The 20,670-nt window shown below is 38.0% G+C and overlaps 1 protein-coding gene across 4 annotated transcripts in view; it reads right to left on the bottom strand.

The window, feature by feature from the left end:
* LOC150088403 (protein sel-1 homolog 1-like) overlaps positions 1–20,670 on the bottom strand; it is a 378,494-nt gene that overhangs the window by 284,397 nt on the left and 73,427 nt on the right. The window lies entirely within an intron of this gene.

Below are 20,670 nucleotides of genomic sequence, written 5' to 3'. Positions count from 1 at the left end.
CATTCTTAGCCAAAGACTTCTCATAATCTGCCTTTATTTGCCTAATCCTCCAAATAATTTGATTACTTACTGTAGGACTGATAATTTATAATCATTCCGTGTATTTTTCTTCACATTCACTATGCCCATCTGATATTCAGTTTGGTCTAGGTTACAAATGACTTGAAAAATCAGAAATGAAGTAAAGAACATATACATGCCTGCCAACTTTCAGAAATCAAAAATTGAACGATTTTAGGATCAGAATGCTTTGGTGCAATTTAAATAATCTGAATTTGTAATAATATCACACCGCAGCTAGTAGATATTGGGCAAATGGATTCAGGTGCTTTTTGTTCAAGTCATAACCAAGTTCTTCAGCATGCACAACATGAAAATCGGCTTGTAAATATACACTTCTTTCAACAATTATACAATCAGAATAGGAGAAAAACTCTGGTGCCATTAAAATAATAATTTGATTTTTTGTGTTTCACCATTCTTTTGTCAGTTCACTTGGATAAATATTGTTTTATCCATATTTATTTTTCAGTTAACAGTTTTCATTTTATAAATATTTTTCAGTCAATTGGACAAATACAGAAACATGGTGAAAAAATGCTGCAAGTTAGGTCAGAGTGTGTGTGTGTGAGGCTGCAATTCTGCCCAGACATGGCCAGAAATTTTCCCCCCTAGTGCCCTGCAGATTCCCTCAAGATTGAGAGAATCTGCAGGGCTCTAGGAGGGAAATTTTTTTTTTTTTTTTATTAGTGTTGTGCATTTGTAGGTAGAAGGAATCTATTTTGTAGAGATGGTATTCATTTGAACAAAGAAGGCACAAAAATTTTTGCCAGTAACATTGAGGTTACCTTAAGGGTTGGGAAAATTGCTAGTTAGGGGGAAGAAGGGTATATTGATCCATGTTTAGCTGATGATATGAATCAAAATAATGATTACACTCACTTCAAGAATTCTTGTTTATTTCTGCAATAGCTAACATTAGCAAGATGTTCTGGGAGTAACAAATGTTTCATATGAACAGAAAGATAAAATAAGCCTAAATGACTTCAAGGAGTGTGTCAAGGAAGTAAACTACAGAAGAATACTTAGTTTTAACTGTGTTTACAGTAATGTCAGGAGTGTTGCAAATAAATTAGCTGAATTTGAACTCCTGGTCATGACAACTTATGTTCACATAATAGCTTTAACAGAAACATGGTGCCACGTGGAAATTGGAGATGACAAGTCCCACTATGGTATGTATAATGTATTTGGGAAGAATAGGAAAGAGAGAGGTGGTGGCAAGGTGGTCATGCTTCTTAATAAAAGCAGCCTGAGTGCAAAAAGAGCTTTTGCCAAGTCTAAAGTTACATCTGCCAGCATAAAAGCTGTGTGGTGTGAATTTGATGGAAGTAAAGGTATAATGAGAGTGAGTAACCTTCAGACTACAAAACTATGAAGAGTATGACAAGTCTCTACATGCAGATGGCAGAATGGACAAGCAAGTGTGAATGTCTTGTTCTTTGGTGACTTCAATCTGCCCCGGACTGAATGGAATAAAGCGAGAGGGGAAACTCACTATGTGCAAACATTTTTTTAAATAAAGATTATTATTATTATTTGTAACAGGCACATTAGAGAAACTACGAAGGAGTGAGAATATTCTTGACCTTATCATTCCTCACAAATTAGCTGATATTACAAGGCTTAAAGTATAGGAACCACTGTCAGGTAGTGATCCCATAATCATCAGTTGGAAGATGAAGACAGATGTTGCAGTAGTTAAAGGTAAAGGTACAGTTTTTAATTTCAGAAGAGGAGACTTTGACAGTTTATGGTGCTATGGCATATATTAATTGGGCAGATTTCGAAGAGAGAGAATACATTTGAATTATGGAATACCTTTAAAGCAAAAATCAGAGAAACCGTGAATGCATACAATACTGTTAAAAAACCATAGCACAAGTAGGATGAAAAAATGAATGAATGCACAGCTGGCCGGTCAAATAGAGCAGATAGGGCAGGATAGATACAGAGCGACAAAAAGTACTGAAGCTTACAAGTTGATCTGTAATAGCACCACAAATAAGGATAGGGTGGCCAATGCTGTGTTCATTGTATTCATTTTTGTGAATACAATGAAGATGAAAGCAAATTGAATAGGATACTTGTGCACTGGGTGTGGGAAAGTCTTAGATAACCCAGCTGATATTACGGATGAATCGAATAGGTACTTTGCATCATTAAAGACTCTTTATGCTGCCAAGAAGCTGTGTGAATGAGGCTGAACCATATGAAATTAGCGATTCTGAAATTACAGATGATTGTAATTTCAAAATCACTTCCTCAAAATTACCCGGTAACTTTGGATTGGAGAAATGCCAACGTATCACCAATACATAAACGCAGTTCTAAGAACAGTCATTAACTACAGATTTGTTAGTCTGACTTTAGTGGTAGGAAAAATCTTAAAGTTATAAGGTTACTGTATAAGCTGGAAGAGGTTGGGATTACTGGAAAGATTCTAAGATGGATTGCTGGGTGGCTGCAATGCAGAAGACAGAGGGTTGTGATTAATGGATATTCTTCAGGTTTGTGTAATGTCAGAAATAGAGTCACTAGGAGCAGTTCTTGGACCTGTTGTTTCTGATTTCATTAACAACATCAGCAAAGGGATAAAGGACATGATGTGAAAATTTGCAGATGACAAAGATTGGGAGAGTCGTTAATGATCAGTGCCAAGTAATGCTCCTTCAGGATGACTTGAACAGGCTTCAAGAATGATCAGAAAAGTAGCAGCAAAATGCAAGTTCTAACACTTGAGAAACAGCAACTCCAAAATAACTTATACACTTGGTGGGGCTGAATTAAAAACAGTAGAGGGAGAAAGGAATCCGGGAGCTATGATATGTACAGATATGAAGTTTTCTGAGAAGTGTAAACAGGGCAGCCAGGAAAGCCTGTGGTGTTTTACTGATGATTTATCGAACATTACAATATAGAGATAGAGAGGTCATAATTCTACTGTATAAGGCAATTGTAAGACCAAATTTGGAATACTGTATTCAATAAGGAGACTTCATCTGAAAAAAGACTGAATTCTTGAAAGGGTCCAAAGATGGATAACTCGCATAGTGAGATCAGCAAAAGGGAGACCACATAAGGAAAGACTCCAATTACATGAGCTACGGAGCTTGTCAACCATGCACCTTGGGAGGTGACCTGATTGAGACCTCTACTGGCTATTAAGAAGCTACTTCACAAACAGATCAATTGTAATTAGATCGAAACACCTCCAAGTCCAAAAGGCTATCCATTGAGGGTGCTCCCCCCAAGGGCTCTGTGCTGGGGGCCCCTGATTTGGAACCTGGTTCTCCAAGACTGGGAGTTACACATTTGAAAAAACAAAAGTTATAGCATTCGCCGATGACCTGACCATCGTTGTCTCTGGAAAATTACGCACGGCAATAGAACAAGCAGCCAAACAATCCTCACTAGTCTAATATCATGGATCACACTGAATAAACTCAAGATCAGCCCAACAAAATCCAATATGATGGTGTTTAAAACCAGATTAGATCTGAGAAGATCCCCTCAGGTCAAAATTAACGGAAACCGACTTCCCATCGCTGAACAAACCAGAGTTCTCGGTGTAATAATAGACCATCAACTCTGCTTCCCATCGCTGAACAAACCAGAGTTCTCGGTGTAATAATAGACCATCAACTCTGCTTCCTCCCGCACTTGCAGCATGTCAAAACAAAGAAATTCTCTGCATCCATAATTAGAGTGTCAAGGAATGAGTGGGGGTTCTCAAGGTGCACCCTGACCCTCTATTATAAGGCAGTTTTTCTGCCCATTGTTTCAATACACAGCAGAGGCCTGGTTCCACCGGACCACAAACAGTAAAATGAAAGGAAAATTAGCTTCAATCCAAAGATCAATGCTGCTGGCCTCCCATCAGGTTTGGTGCACAGTATCCATGGCTGCAATTCAAGTATTTGTGTTTGTTAGGCGGGATCCAGGGTTTCCCCTATACACCGCAGTGTACTCTAAAAGCATATCGCTGAGCCGGCAGAAAAAAAAAAAAAAAAAAACTTTTCAAGGAAAGAACAACTAATAAAATGTTTGAACCCGTTACTGTGTGTAAGTGTGTGTTCTGTTGTATGTTGTGTGCCGGCTCCTGGCATTTCGCAGTCTGGGGGCAGAAGCAATTTCCTTCTACCCCCAGACTCCCGTCCCTAGCCACGTGGAGGCAGCCAGGAACAACTATACTTCATACTGATGCAAAACATCAAGAATAAATGGGAAGGACTTAGTAGGAAAATAGTTAGAAGAAAGAAACGGAAGAAATAGGTTAGAAAAGGAAACAGAAGAGGAAAAAAGAATTTCCTCAACACTAGTGGCAAATAATTAAAAACATTTCAACAAATATTGCTTTAAAACTCTTACTATTACAAAATATTATTTATATTTTGTTATATAAAATCTTCCAATTGAAAGCAAAAATAAGTAAGTATATTCAACTACAGTTAAGTTAAATTTGATTCAATAACACCAATTAACTTATTACAACAAAATTCAGCAACTATTGGAACAACACTTAAGTAAATAATTACATTTACCATTTAACTTAATGAATCAACCACCAGCCCGAATGGGGCTGAAATTTACAAAATCTCAATTTCTCAGAAGAGATATACATATATACAAAACTAGAAAACAAACACAGAACAGACTCAAAAACCCAAAAACAAAACCAGGTAATAACTGTAAGTTACAATATAATACAAAAGTTCTAGAAGAGTTAAAACTTTGTTACATATTTACATTTAACTACGAGCTAAGACATCTCATTTACAACAGAAGTACAAGAAGAAAGACTCCACCCTAACCAGGGCAAAACAAAAACTGTGCATTATTATACCTAAAACACAAGAGTTAGATTCCTAATGGTGTCGATGTTATCTAAGAACTATCTGACATTAAGATTTTCCGACGTTTGAAAACCTTATCCGCAAAAGTTGAAAAAGCCCCAAACAATTCCAAAGAGGAAACCAAAAGAGGAAACTCAGAAACATCAAACACGTTTGTTATTAATTGAAAAGGAAGCCGTAAATCAACATATAAAGGACAGTCTAATATTATGTGTGGAACTGTTTCCAATTCACCACACAAACAGTTTGGAGAGTTAGCAAGACCGAAATGAAAAAGCTTAAAATTAATGCTACCGTGCCCAGAAAGAAGAAAGGTGAGATATAGACCTGGCGTAAACCAGGGAAAGTTATCCCTAGTAAAAATTTCTACTGTAGGTTTAAAACTATAAGTTACTCTTCCTTTTGTATTAAGATTCCAATCCTGTTGCCAGGAATCTTTAAAGAGTGCTGTCAACCTTTTACATTCCTCCTTATAGGTAAGATCCAAATTGTTAGAATACTGGTTCAATTGGACAAGAATACCTCGACTTTTATGGAACATAAGAAAATTTTGAATAACCTCATATTGAATTGGTAATTTCCCAGTTAAAACTAACAGGGCTGGGGTAGAAATGGTTCTGCAAGCACGTGATGTTGCTAAAAGGAAAAAACGTTGCGCTTGTATAAGATACTTTGCAACCATAGTTGTAGTACATTTACGGCCCCAAGCACCAGCAGCATAGACAATAATCGGGATAAAGATGCATCTGTAATATGTTCGAAGCACACTGGATTTTAAACCAGAAGTACATCTTGCTATATGAAGTATTTTGCCAGTGAGGATTTTAATTTTCTTTAGCAAGTATTTCGCATGCTGGACGAAATTTAGCTTATTATCCAGCATGACTCCTAAATATTTGAAAGAAGTTACAAGGCCAATAGAATTATCATTAAGTTTTACGGTTGGTGGTCTGTTAACAGCTAGCCGCCCCTTCAACAGCATCTGCTTTGTCTTTGAGACTGAGACCTCGAGCTTATGCAGTTGGCACCAGCAGTCAAGATCAAGGAGTGCCTCATTGGCACGTTCCTCCAATTCCAACCTGGAATTACCAAGGATGAGAACGACCAAATCATCGGCGTAAGCAACTTTATGTGTATATGGTAGATTTTGAGTGAGCCACCCATCCAGAACAACGGACCAACAAATTGGTCCCAGAACAGAGCCCTGGGGGCAGCCACGAGTAACCTGTCTCTTTACAACTTCAAAGCCAGAGGAGACAACAATGTTACGGTTTGAGAAATAACTTGATATTAACCTGTATAAAGGAATGGAAACCTCGGCCTCCCGAAACCTAGCGAGGACACTTTGCCACCATAAGGTGTCAAAGGCCCCCTTGAAGTCTACAAAGAGACCAAGGACATATTTGCTATTAGAGGCAGCTGTCAAATCAAGGGTGGCATTAATGGCATCCACCGTTGAGTACCCTTTCCGAAAGCCAAATTGATTACGTGCCGAAAGAGAATGATTGTTATAATAAATCTGAAAACGAAGTGAGATTAATTTTTCTAGTACTTTGCTTAAAGCAGGAAGTAAAGCAATAGGCCTATATGAAGTAACCATATTTGCCGGTTTGTCTTGATGTTTTAATAATATTTTCAAATTTGCTACCTTCCAAGAATCAGGAAAACAACCACCAGCCAAACAAGAATTCAATAAGTCACTAATGCAAGTCGGGCAAAGCTTCCAGATTCGCTTCAGTATGGACACCTCCATCAAGTCCAGACCGGGACATTTGCCCGAATTAAGTGAACTGATGGAGTTGTCGATTTCAAAAATGGAAAAAGGTTCCTCAACACTTGAAGCAGAGTAACAAAGATGATTCAATCTTAAGGAAGTCTGCAAAGGACTCTCAGGAACGGTGATATCATCCTTTATTATTTCTTGTAAAATGAGAGTGATGGATTCCTTCCAAGAAAGAGTTTCCGTGAGATCTGGTTTTAGGATTGAAGAATGGATCAGACCAGGGTGAATCTTCTCAGTAACCAGTTTGAACACAAAACCCCAAGGGTCAGAATTTAAGTTTTTTGAAATTAGATCATCCCAAGCTTTTCTCTTACATTTATATATAGTATTGAAATAAGTTCTCCTTGATGTTTTATACTGTTCGTAAAAAGTCTGTATTTCCGCCTGGGGTCTGTGTGAACGCTTAGCCCTTTGAAATTTTCGCCTTGCAGAGCTAAAAGCTTTTCTCAGGTTCGAGAGCTCAGACGTCCACCAAGGGACGGAAGAAGGGGAACGAGAACATTTCTGCAATGTAGAGTCACAAACAAAAGAGAATAACTTCATAAATTCTTCAAGATGGGAATTAGTGTCCAGAGAATTCAGAAAAGCAATACAGGTAGGAGTAAAAGTATCCAAAAATTTTGCATCAAAAAGTGACCAATCTATATTAACTGTTCTATATCTGGGAAAATCAGCTGTGTGTCTGGAAGGGCCCAAGGAAACGTTAAATTTAATGTGGAATACAATGGCATTATGGTCACTACCGGACCACGTGGGCTGAACCGACCAAGAATGAATGTTACTGCCAAAGGCTCTGTTGGTAAGAGTTACATCAACACTGGACTGTCCGGAAGCAGAAACAAAAGTTGGAGGTGAATACGGAATGTTCCAAACCGTTAAACCTTTAGAAAAAATTAACTCCTCAAACAACTCACCCTTAAGATTTGGAGGAAAAGAAGACCAGAGCGACGAAGAAGAATTAGAATCTGTCATAATTAGTAGTTTTTCACCAGCTAAATGCGATAATACGTGGTCCAGATAGATTAAAAAAGGCTCAATTGGCTGTACACCTTGTGAACAACGCATGTACAATGATATAGCATAAAACTTTTCAAACGGACCCTCTATGCAGGCGCAGGCAGCAAAATTAGAACACAAGGTATTAATTTTAGTAACAACCAATGAGGGGTCAGCCACCACCAGGGCTGCCCAAACCATAGCCCTGGCATTCCCCCCAGTACCAATATGCTGTATATAAGAAGAGACTATTCGAAACGAAAAAGGAAAGCCTTTAACCAAACCCTTTACTGAATATAATTCTTGTAAACCCATAAACGAAATCTTTTTATCAATTGCAATTTTTGCTAAGTCATTAGTAACCGAAGCTGACCTCTGACAATTGAGTTGTATAACTTTTAGCGAAGGACTAAAAGAAGAATGGAGGATTCTATTGAAAATTAGTTTTTGAGCGAATCAGCTCCTGTGCTCGAATAAATTCCATGGCTGCAATACAAGTATTGGCTGGCGCCCTACCACTGGACCTCCATATTATATTCAGGGGGTTATCCTACAGAATCAGGAAATGCATCCCAATAGCAGGAGTAGAGATCAAACTAAACACAGAAGTTAACACATTCGCTGCCGGTCATGAGTCAGCATGCTATCGTCAACAGCGCGGCATAGAAGGAGGAGACTGTCGCCAGAAGCCAAATGTGTTTCCGTCAATAAATGACGAAAGTAATCTATAGGATTATCACCTGACACGTTTCAGCAAAGACTCAGATTTTGTAAAACGAAAAACTGTTTCATCAATGTTACATCATTTTCCCACATGACGTTTTCCAACTCACCGGAATCCTGCTGTGGAAGTGTAGCCTCTTCCACAATATCTTCTTCATCTACACTTTCCGAATCCGAAGCGTCCTTTGGAGGGATAAAATCTTCATCATCGTCATAACTGACTTCACTGGGATATACGTCAGATAACTCTTCCAACATTTTTGCAATTTCTTCATCTGTAAGGGATTTTTTATATTGCGCTTTTCTTCTTTTTGGGCGCAACGGGCCTGCTAAACTATATCTGAACAACTCATATTACAAGGCTTTTCCGCACGTCGTAACAAAATGTTCAACACAACATACAACTACATATAGTTTACACTCTTTACTTGATGCCGAAACAACTATACACAGCAGAAACACAATGCAAACCGAAGTTGAGAACTTCATACTAACGTCTAACGAATCCCGCACCCGCGCTTGATTGGCTACTGGGTAATGATGCCACATCCTGTGCCAGCGCATGATCGGCTCTTCAATACTGCTGCGACATCACGCGCTGGCACGTAATCGGTAGTGAATGTGTTAAACAAGAAAAAAACACTCTGTTATAATGAAATGGTAAAACTGGCAGACCAGATGGGACACCTCGCCGGTGGGCACTGTAACCAGGGTTTTCCCTTTCACTACGGCCAAAGCAACCAATAAGTGCTTCTCCCCAACTTTCAAATCCCCTTTCATTCTCACTAGGCATGGGTCACTAAATAGCAAATTGTACCAGCTAGGACTCCTTGACACAGAATGCTATCACTGCGGACAGGAGACACATGCTCCTCAACTGCGTCCTCTACCAAGAGCAAAGAAACAATCTAAAGAGCGAAATCCCCACCTACACTCCACACTCCACACAAACTGAAGGCATTCCAGGTCTTTGCCGCAGAAGTATTTGAGATGAGGAAAACCTATACTAACCATCAAAACTACCAAACCCCAGGGAACTCAACTGGCAACTAATGCCAGTCGATAGATTTTTTTTTTTTTTTTTTATGAAAACCCCAAAAACGAAAGGTATTAAAACCTATAGTACTTAGCACTGTGCATGGGTTGAAGGAGAAGCATGGGGGGGCGGAGGATGCCGGAAACTTTGCTCTAGAGACTAAACATGGGTTTCCCCACTTCAAGCCTCCAATAAGCAAAGTGGTGGTATTTCACCGGTTGATGAAAGTCATCTACCACCAATTGACAGAATCCTCATACTATTGGACGTGCTACATTTAGCGACTGAAAGACTTCACCCCCCCTCCTTTGCCCCACTCTGCCTATCCCTGGAGCTTGGGCAGCAATAGCATCCTACTGCTATCCTTTCTGCTCTATCCAGCGCAGGGTATGGTACCCTTGTGCAGGATGGAAACAACTTTCACTTTTTTTTTTTTTTTCTTTTTTTTTTTTTTTCCCTAACACACTGTTGCTGGTACCCTGGTCATCGCTCCTTTTGCTTCCCAGCTGGGGTGCTGGATCAAATTTGTTTTAATTTATTTATTAATATTATTTATTTATTTTTATTATTTATTTATTTATTTTTATTATGTTTTTTTTTTCTTGTACTCTGTCCTGGTCTGGGGCTCCCCAGGCCAGGCCAGCAAACCTTCTCTCTCTCTCTCTTATTTTATTATTTTTTTTTTACTTTTATTTTATTTTATTTTATTATTATTATTTTTTTTTCTCTCTCTCTCTAACAATTATCCTAGATTCGGGCTTCCCTGGGCCGGGAGTCCTCCTTCTCGTTTCTCCTTCCCCCTCTTCACTTTGCATTTATTTTCTTTAGCTCCCTGGGAAACTCGTTCCACAAGGAGGAGGGCAAGTAGATAACAGAGAGAGCCTTGCCTTCTCACAGCTAGGGACAAGTACCTAGCTGTGAGAAGGCAAGGCTTTCTCTACCTACACTACAGAACACACACACAAACTCACAGACAAAATTTTTCTGTCCTTTCACTTTTGTCCCATGCAGGATGAAAAACCTTTTTTTTTTTTCCTCTCTCTCTCTCTCTCTCTCTCTCTCTCTCTCTCTCTCCTTCCTCTTCCACTATCCCATTCAACCGACATGGGACTCCGATCCTGTGCAGGATGAACACACTTTTTTTTTTTTTTTTTTTTTTTTACTACAACACACATTAGCCTTACCTTGACAGCATCTGTAAAAACTGAACAGAGCAACGAGGCAGAGATGAACTTTTGTTCTAGGAGCTGCCCATACAAAATCACAAAATACGCCTGATTGAGGTTTATAAAGCTCTGACAGGTGTTAGTAAAATGAATGAAGGTGGAGTTTTCACTTTTATAAAGAATTACAGAACTAGGGGCCAAATTACAGGAGAAGAGGTTTAGAATACATTGTAGGAAGCTTTCTTTTAGCCAACAAGTTGTCGATTACTGGAACAAGTTGCCTTTGCAGGCAGCTGAAGCTGACAGTTTGAATAAATTCATAGGTCAACTGGATTGTTACCTAGGTGAGGAAGGAAGCACATAATTTGTACAATCAGTTCTCATATAACACGTGTTTACACACACAAATTCAATCATACATGATTTATAGGTACAATGTCGCAAATAACACGAACCGAATTTGCTTATGCACGATTCAGCTTTGCATTTACAAGAAATGGCAGTCGAACTCTGTAGAATCACTCCAGCTGAATGCAACACTTACTACATTGTTTACTCAGTTGCTACACGCGCACTACTTTGTGTGTATTAAGTGTGCCTCCATTTTTGTTCTTTTTATACTGTAATTGTGCCTTATTAACTAAAAATGAATAAAATACTTGAAAAAAGTGAAAAGGAAGTGTGCTGGTGAAGATATTGCAGGTTTAGAGAGAAATAGAAAATATTTTCAAAAAATATGAAATTGTGAAACACTCTGAGCAGAACGAAAGAACATGTATGATCATGCGTGCTACAGGTCTAAATGAGACAACACTGAGAACAATTAGAAAGAATGTAGAGAAAATAAAAGCAACTTATTTTATTATGATTATTAATTGTGTTTGGTAATGTTTTGGTTAAAAATGTATGTTCAGTAATGTTTTGGTTAAAAATGTGTGTTCGGTCTTCAGTCTGCATCTAACCCTATTTTTCCCATAAGCCTTTTATTTATATTGCATGATTTCGCATTGCACGAGGGCTTCTAGGAACACAACTACCATGTTATATGAGAAACAATTGTATTTTCTATCTACTTTTTTTTTTTCTTTTTTTTAAGTGACACTATATGGAGAATACTATTGCTATTATTATTAGTGTAAATAAAACCCAATTTAAAATCAGCTCATTGGACAAGCTGATAGTCAAATGTGGCAGGTTCTTGAGATTGGAATGAATGGGACTAGATCAAATTCAGACCCATACACAACAGATGTGTAAACAAACACCATATTTTTGGACAACAGCTGAATTGTTACTATGTATCAGATTTTGGTTTAATAGCAGGTTCTTTTTTAGAAAGGAAGTTTTAAATTTTTCTACATGAGTATTAAAAATAAATGTCTCATCAATGTACCAGGTGGTTATAAAATATGTTTCCCTATTCAGGAGACCCCAGTATCCTAGTTTCCCCATTCAGGACCCTAGTAGATTTTAATATCAGAACTTAGAAATCTACAAATATTGTTCTATGTGCTTTCCTTCACTTGAGACAACATTCTGAAAATGGAGGACTGCATGCGACACAGTTTCGTGTAGCATCTCATTGAGGATGTTGGCTACATGCTGTTTAATGCTTGTTTTCAAATCGACAAGTGTCTGTATGCTGCAACAGTAAACTCTGTCTTTCAGGTATCCCCGCAGCCAGAAATCACAGGGATTGAGATCTGCTGATCGGGCTGGCCACAACTGCAGAAAGTCTCTAGAAATGATGTGATCACTTCTGAATGTTGAACAGAGTGGTTCCTTCACTTGTCGACCAACATGGGGAGGGGCACCATCTTGCATGAACACTACAGTCTCCAAGCATTGCCTTTCTTGCAGAGCAGGAATAATATGATCTCTTAAAAGAGTGCAGGTACCATTCACTGATTACCGTACACCTTACAGGGGCCATGAGGTATAGACTCTTCAAGTAAAAATAGTCCGGTTATAAACTGTACTGTGAATCCACACCAAACTGTAATACGGACTTTGTAGTGGTCTTTCATGCACAGCAGATGGACAAGAAGTTCCCCATATTCAGCAGTTTTGTGAATTTACAGCCCCATGAAGAGTGAAATGTGCCTCATCAGACACAAAATCATTCAAGCCCATGTATCATCAAGTTCCATACAAGTCAGAAATCATAGAGCAAAGTCTATCCATTGTTGCTGATCACAAGACTTTAGTTCTTGCACTACGTGAATCTTGTACAGGAACCAGCATAAAATTATTTGAAGCACTTTACGTACAGTAGACCAAGAAAAGTTCAAGTCTCTTGATACAACTCTGGCAGGTAGTGTTTTGCATTATGACCTGGACGACATTGTAACTCCCACTTCATCCACTACCTCCATTCTGATACGTGGTCATCCCCTGCATGGAATTACACCTAACTCCTCGGTCACTTCAAATTTCTTTATTAGTTTTAGAAGCCCCATTGACATCAAAGGTCTTTTATGCAAACCTTTAAGTTTCGGATATTCGCATGGTGCTGCATTAGCATTACTATTATTTTGGTAGAACAGTTTTACTAAAAGAGCACGTTCCTTTTTTTGTAAGAGCCATAATGGTTATTGGCGTTGGCTTTGTTTTTTTCTAACAGGATGTCATTTGCATAAAGCAGCATGTCTTGAATTAAATGACAACTTTTACATATGTGCAGTGCAGTTTTTCCCCTGGTCGCGGAAATTTAAAATAATTTTTTTCTTCTTCTACAGATCTCTTCCCCCATACCCTAAATGACATACCCACCGATTTTCACACATTAACTCTAACCGTTTTTTGTCCAGAAATATTGAGAGAAAGTAACAAAAGTAGGATAGGTCCAAAGGTAGGTCATCTAATTAGGATACAGTCAGGTGACATGATTTTTGTGTATGTATAGTTGGACAAAGGATAAGATTTTTTTTTTTTTTTTTTTTTTGTAATTGCTAAGTAATGATTAACTAATTGGTTGCTGGTAGTTGCCTTCTCAAAGGTCTTAGAAATGGAGATAAGTTGATAAATGTGGCAGGAGTGCTGTGAATTAGGGTAGAACTGAGGGGGGCGATTCTCCAACGCATCACAGCCTAAAAAAATGTGCAACTTGTGAAATGTTTGCCGAACTCTCTGGAACGGAACATATTACCATGGGCGATGTAAGAAGTGTAAGGAAATCACGCGACAACCTAGCATTGTTATGGGCCTATATGAGAGCTTGAAGGATAGGGTGGATGCCCTTGAAGGATCTAAACTGAGGGGCCCATCAAGCTCTCAGCTGCCCACATCAACGGCAGAGCTTGCACTTGGTCATCATGCAACACAGCGACAACCCTCAAGGCAGAATGCACTGGTCCCACAGGAACTAGTTGTTGGTGACTCTATTGTCAGGGAAACGGGGAACATGCTTTGTAAAAAGGATAGGTGGAACAGGACCGGGTATGTCTGCTAGGGGCAAAGGTTCATGACGTTGTAGAGCGGATATCATCTTTTAAGGGCACAAAAGGTGATATAGTTGTACACGTTGGCACTAATGATATTAAGAGTAGGAGACCGGCGGAATTACTTAACAAGTACAGGTCACTGTTGAAAAAAAAGCCAGAAATTAGGGTTGAATTTGAAAGTGTCTGCAATTCTGCCCAGACACGATAGAAGGGAGTATATGATGAGAGCCTTGTCGATCAATTCGGCCCTGGAAAGATTGTGCAAGGCTCAAGGGATAGAATTTTTTTCAGCCTGGTCTGTACTTGTTAACAGGAGAGACTGCTTCTACAGGGATGGGATACACTTAAATAGAAAGGGTGCAAGAATATTTGCTGATGCTATCAAGGCAGTGTTAGGTGGGTCGGAAAACTGCTGGCCTGGGGGTGGGGATACAAGGACTAATAGTTTAACAGTAGCCGCAGGCAGAGGTGAAGGTAATTCTTGCACAACTTCTATTAGAATAAATAGCGACCTGGAGCGAGGGGTGATGTAGGTTTCAGGGACGGATGGCAGTCATCGTGAAATAGGTGGGTATATGGGATGTGTTAGGCTAACTAGGAATAGGAGAATGTATGCTTGCATGTATACCAATGCTAGAAGTATAGTAAATAAATTTGATGAATTTGAAGTGTTGGTCAAGACATCAAAGGCGGATATTGTTCGGATAGCAGAGACGTGGTGTCACACAGATATAAGGAATGCAGAACTGGAATTTGGGGAGTACAATGTGTACAGAAAGGATAGACAGGATAGAAAGGGAGGAGGTGTTATGCTGTTAATTAAGAAAAACATAAAATCAAAAGAAGTGCACCCAGTTTATATAGATGAACAATGCACTGTTGTCAGTTTGGTGTGACATAAGCACTGCGAAAGCAAAAATAAGAGTAGGAGTGTGTTATAGGTCTAATGACTCGAATGAGTACAATGAACAATTGTACAGAGAAATAGTGTGGGCTAGTAATCGGAATGTCTTATAATGGGGGATTTTAACTTCCCAGATATTGACTGGAACTTGTGGGTTGGTCACTCACACACTAGTCAGATCCAATAAATCCACACAAGTGTGTGTGGATTTATTGGATGATTGTTTTCTGCAGCAGCATGTTCGAAAGGCAACGAGAGAGAGTAATACTCTTGATCTGATCAGCAGTGATCATTTGTGTATTAAGAATTTGCAGATAAAGGAACCACTAGGTGGCAGTGATCACAGTGTACTGATGTGGGATTTACTTAAAGATTTAATTACCATCAGGGGTAAAGGAAAGGGTTTTTGCTTCCGTAAAGGTGAGTACAGTGGTCTCAGAAAGTTTTTAAATTCTGTACAGTGGGATCAACTGACGATGTTACAGCAGTAAATTCTAAGTGGGAAGATTCAAGGAATTAATCGCGGATGCTACTAAAAGTTTCATACCTATTAAGAAACATTGTTCAAGGTTTAGGCCTAAATGGTTATCTAATGAACTAATGAGACTCTTAACATAGAAGAAAAATGCATGGTATGCATATAAATTATCAAGCGACTTAGAAGCCTATGGCAGATATAAGCTAGTCTGTAATCAGGTCACGAAGGAGGTTAGGCAGGCGAAGGCAGATTACAAGAAATCCTTGGCAAAAGATGCTAAGAAAAATAGCAAGGATTTCTTTACTTATATAAACTCTAAAAGGAAGGGGATGAATCTGATTGGTCCACTTGACATCGATGGTTCGACTGTTGATGATCCTGCTCAGATAGCAAACAAACTGAATGAGTATTTTGCATCTACATTCACACATGAGGAATTATTAAGGTTTGAAAATGGCAGAAGTTATCAAATTGTAGCAGAATACTTAATGATTTTGTAATAACTGAGAGCAAAGTGGAGGAGAAATTGTTGAAGTTAAACATAAGAAAAGCACCTGGGGTGGATGGGATCTATCCAGTTATATTAAAGGAGGCTGCAAAGTAACTAAGCAAACCCTTAGCCATAAGTATGAGAGCATTCTTGGACTCAGGGGAGGTTCCCACGGACTGGAGATGTGCAAATGTATCCCCTATTCACAAAGGGGGATCGAAGGATGACACGAGTAATTACAGACCAGTTAGTTTAACTTCTGTTCCGGGTAAAATAATGGAGTCACTGGTTAAAGATGCATTGCAGGATCATCTAGCCAAGACCGCAGCAATAATTCAGACACAGTATGGGTTTGTTAAGGGAAAGTCTTGTCTGACAAATTTGATAGGATATTATGATGTGGTTACAAAGGAACTGGATGCAAAAAATAATTTTGATATCATATATTCGGATTTCCGGAAAGCTTTTGACACTGTTGCGCATAGAAGACTATTGTACAAATTGGAGCAGAATAATATTAAGGGTAAGTTGCCACAATGGATAAAAGGATGGTTAAGTGGGAGAAGACAGAGGGTGGTAATCAATGGGTGCTGCTCTTCATGGACTAATGTTATTAGTGGAGTCCCACAGGGTTCGGTGTTGGGTCCACTGTTGTTTTGTATATTTATCAATGATATTGATGAAGGTATATCGGGCTTAGTGTCAAAGTTTTCAGATGATACAAAGGCTGGCAGGGTTGTTAATGACAGTAATGGCAGTGTGCTACTGCAACAGGATCTAGATAATTTGGGCAGATGGGCTAAGAAATGGCAACTGAAGTTTAACCTTGACAAATGCAGAGTACTGCATATGGGTAGAAGTAACCCCAGAGAAACTTACCAACTGTGTGGTACTACACTTAAGGTGGTAGAAAATGAAAAAGACCTGGGAGTAATTGTGCAGTCAGATATGAAGTTTTCTGAGAAATGCAGACAGGTTGCCAGGGCAGGTCATGGGGTTTTGACAATGATATATAGGAATTTTGCTAGCAGGGAAAAGGAGGTGATTGTCCCTCTGTATAAGGCAATGGTCAGGCCATGCCTTGAATACTGCATACAGGTTTGGAGGCCTCATTTTAGGAAGGATGTAGATTTGTTTGAGCGTGTACAGAGAAGGGCAACAAGATTGGTGAGGGGAATGAAGGGATCCTCTTACCAAGAGAGGCTTAAGTTCTGCAAATTGCAGTGGCTGGAGACTAGGCACCTGCGTGATGATCTGATTGAGGTGTATAAGACCTTGAATGAGTTGAGCACGCTGAATTCTGATGGGATCCTTCCACTTGTTCAGATTACGAACCTAAGGGGGCATAAATTCAAATTAAGAAAGGACAGATGTAGAATAGATGTGCGGAAATTTGCCTTTAGCCAGCGGGTGGTTAATTGCTGGAACAAACTTCCATCTGTCGTTGTGGAAGTTGATAGGTTGAATAAATTTAAGGAGGAACTGGACAGGCATTTGGAGGGAATGGTGTGTTTTTTTTTTTTTTTTTTTCTTTTTTTGGCTGATGCTGCATAAGCTCATACACTTGCTTTCTTGCATCACATGCCACTACTACTACTAATGTAGTGGTTAATTACATTTTTAAGCTGAAGTATCAAAGTTAAAGGAGCTAATGGGTATATTTGATAAGTATTCTGTGGCTGTGACTGAGAACTTCAATCACTTGGGGAGCAATCAACCCTACAAATAATGTCAAGCTACTCACTGAAGAAGGAATGATTATTTTTTAGTATAATATTCTTGCCTGACGAAACTCTAGAAGACATTAATTTTTCAATTTTGTTTCTTTTAAGTTATTTTTTTGCCCTAGCTATCTTATAGTTTCAGAATTAAAGACAGAAGGTTGTTTGATTTTCATCTAAATAGTATGTTTCTTTCAGAATGCTTCAGTAAGTGCTGGGAATCCCATCACAGTTTGGAAAAATTTTAAATTTTCACAAATTTTGAAGCTGCATTGTTTGCAATACAGGAAACGTAGATCAATGGGAGAGGGGTTGAGAAGATGCCAAGGAAAGATTTTCAAAAATTCAAGAGCAAAATTAACAGGAAGTTTAGGGGGAGCACCCACACGGTTACAATTACCTCATTATTACAAGAGGGAAAGGATGATTGAATTTTTGATATATTAAACCCAAAAGTAACGATTGGGTCAAATGTCATGGCAGCACAAATAGCAGTATTTGTTAAAAAGAAGGTCTAGAATTTGATTATTGTGTGTAAGAGAACAAACAATTTGGACCATCCCTAAGACATGAAACATTTCAAAACCTGATTATGTAGTTCTAAAGAGGAAGGAATGAAGAGTTTGAAGTCCCCAAAAATGAGGAATAAGCACACTTTACATTGTTGAGGAATAAACATTAATTATACACCCAACATGGATAGACAAACAAAATTACACAATTGTGGATTCAAATTTATCAGATTGAGATTTAACATTTATTACTTTAAATGAGCTTTACAGTAAGGTCAAGACCCAATCCTCCTTTTATTCTTTCAATAAGTTAAACATTGAGAATATCTTACAGTACTAGATAAAAAAAGGAAGGCATTTCAAATATATGCAGCATTAAAAAAGGCCAAAAGGATTATTTAGCACTCCGTGCAAAATTAAAACACTGAAATTAAGAGAGTGAAAGATAAATCTTTTGCATAAAAAAAATATGAGATGCATTTCTTCAATTTGTGTCTGGGTTTAATACCCTTTAAAGTAGCAGCGGTCTTCTTAGCTTTTTAAAACCAAAATGAGCAAATGATCTGAATTCCATTCAATTTATTCTTGAAAATTATATTGCTTGCTTTTGTCATACAGCAATATTTTTGCATTTGAAGTAACTGTAATCTCACTTCTTCACAACCACAAAAAACAAAAATATTATATATACAGTCTGTCCTCGTATAGCACGATAGTTGCGTTCCTAGAAATCCTCGTGCAATGCAAAATCGTGCAATATAAACAACAGGCCCTATGGGAAAAGTAGGGTTAGGTGCCGACCACCCAAGATTGAACACACATTTGGAACCAAAACATTACCAAACACAATAAATAATCGGGTAATTTTAATCGTTATAAAATACTTACGTATTTTATAACGATTAAAATACGTAATAAAAATAATATTATATTATAATAAAGTGTTTTTAGTATTTTTTTAATACTAAAAAAGTATTTTTTACGAATAAAATACGTATTTTATTCGTAAAAAATTATTATATTAAATAAAATAGTCGTAATAAAATACTTAAGTATTTTATTACGACTAATACGTAAGTATAAATTATAATACGTAAGTCGTAATAAAATATTGCTAATGCTTTTGCTTCTATCGTAAGCAAACTTGCTTTTTGTTTGATTTTCTATCCAAAGAGATGACAGCCATTCCATCTCTTCCAATTCTTTGTGTCTTAATCTAATGGATTTTAATTACACTTTGAGTTGTTTCCACTATGAAAGTTGTTTTTATTTTCTCTGCATTCTTTGTAATTCTCGGCGTTGCCTCATTTAGGTCTGTAGCACATGCAATATCACATGGTCTTTCATTTCGCTCAAAGCGTTTCACAAATTTCATATTTTTTCTCTATTGACAGAAGCGGACTGGCCATAAGCCTTACGGGGGAAACCACGGTGGGCCGGAGGCCGGTGTGATTTTGGCCATAAACCGTAGTATGAGGCCACTATAAATTTTCCCGGGTAAGAATTTTTGACCCAGTCCGCCTCTGTTTATCGATATTGCTTTTTTTTTTTTTCTCTCTCTGAATCTGCAGTGTCTTAGCCAGGACGCTTCCTTTTCACACCTTTTAAGTATTTTACTAATTCTTAGGGAATAAAGCACAATTACAAAACGAGGAGGCACGCTTGATACACATAAACAAAGCTGCGCACGTGTAGCAACTGAATAAACAACACCGTAAAGGCCGAGATACACTATTAACACCTCACATTTTACTAAAGCACATTTCTGGGGGTTACTACCATAAAACAATAAAAACAATTTCCAGTTGCGTTTCTGCTAGTGGAATCTGTTATAAACTGGTAGTAAACTCCATCTAATTGCATTTGCGATTATATCGATAGCTGGAATTGTGTTGGTTTTTACGTTATTATGGTGAAATGTGTTTCCCCTTCACTGATATAAAACACATAAATACATTTTCAGAATCATCTTCATTCCTATCGTGTTGCGTTCAGTTGGGGTGATTCCGCATTCGACTGCCATTTCTTGTAAACACAAAGGCGAATCGTGTATAAGCGAATTCGGTTCGTGTTATATAAGATAACGTTCCCCTATTTATAAATCGTGTATGATTGAAATCGTGTAATGCAAACACGTGTTATACGAGGACCGACTGTACATATAAATAATAATAATTAATGATTTTGGGCATTACAAGGTGGCCACTTTGAACAAAAGTATTTCTACAGGTATGAAACATATTTTTATTTTTTTTTATTTATTTATTTTTTTTTATAAAGCAATCCTCAGATAAGCATATTTCCATTATCTTTCAGAGCAAATAATTAGGAGGATTAACCTAAAACATTTTAAAAAACTGAACAAGTGAACAAGGGAGCAAATATCAGAAAACTGTATATTCATCAACATGGACTGTAGTATCAAATGAGAAGAGGAAAAAAAATTACAATCTGATCAACAATTTTTTAACTGCTGAATACATAATAATAACTACAAATTAT

Source organism: Mastigoproctus giganteus, chromosome 3 (genome assembly GCF_048544385.1).
Source record: "Mastigoproctus giganteus isolate SK-2022 chromosome 3, ASM4854438v1, whole genome shotgun sequence".
In the NCBI taxonomy this organism is placed as follows: Eukaryota; Metazoa; Arthropoda; class Arachnida; order Uropygi; family Thelyphonidae; genus Mastigoproctus; species Mastigoproctus giganteus.
This window is presented reverse-complemented; position numbering and strand designations above follow the sequence as displayed.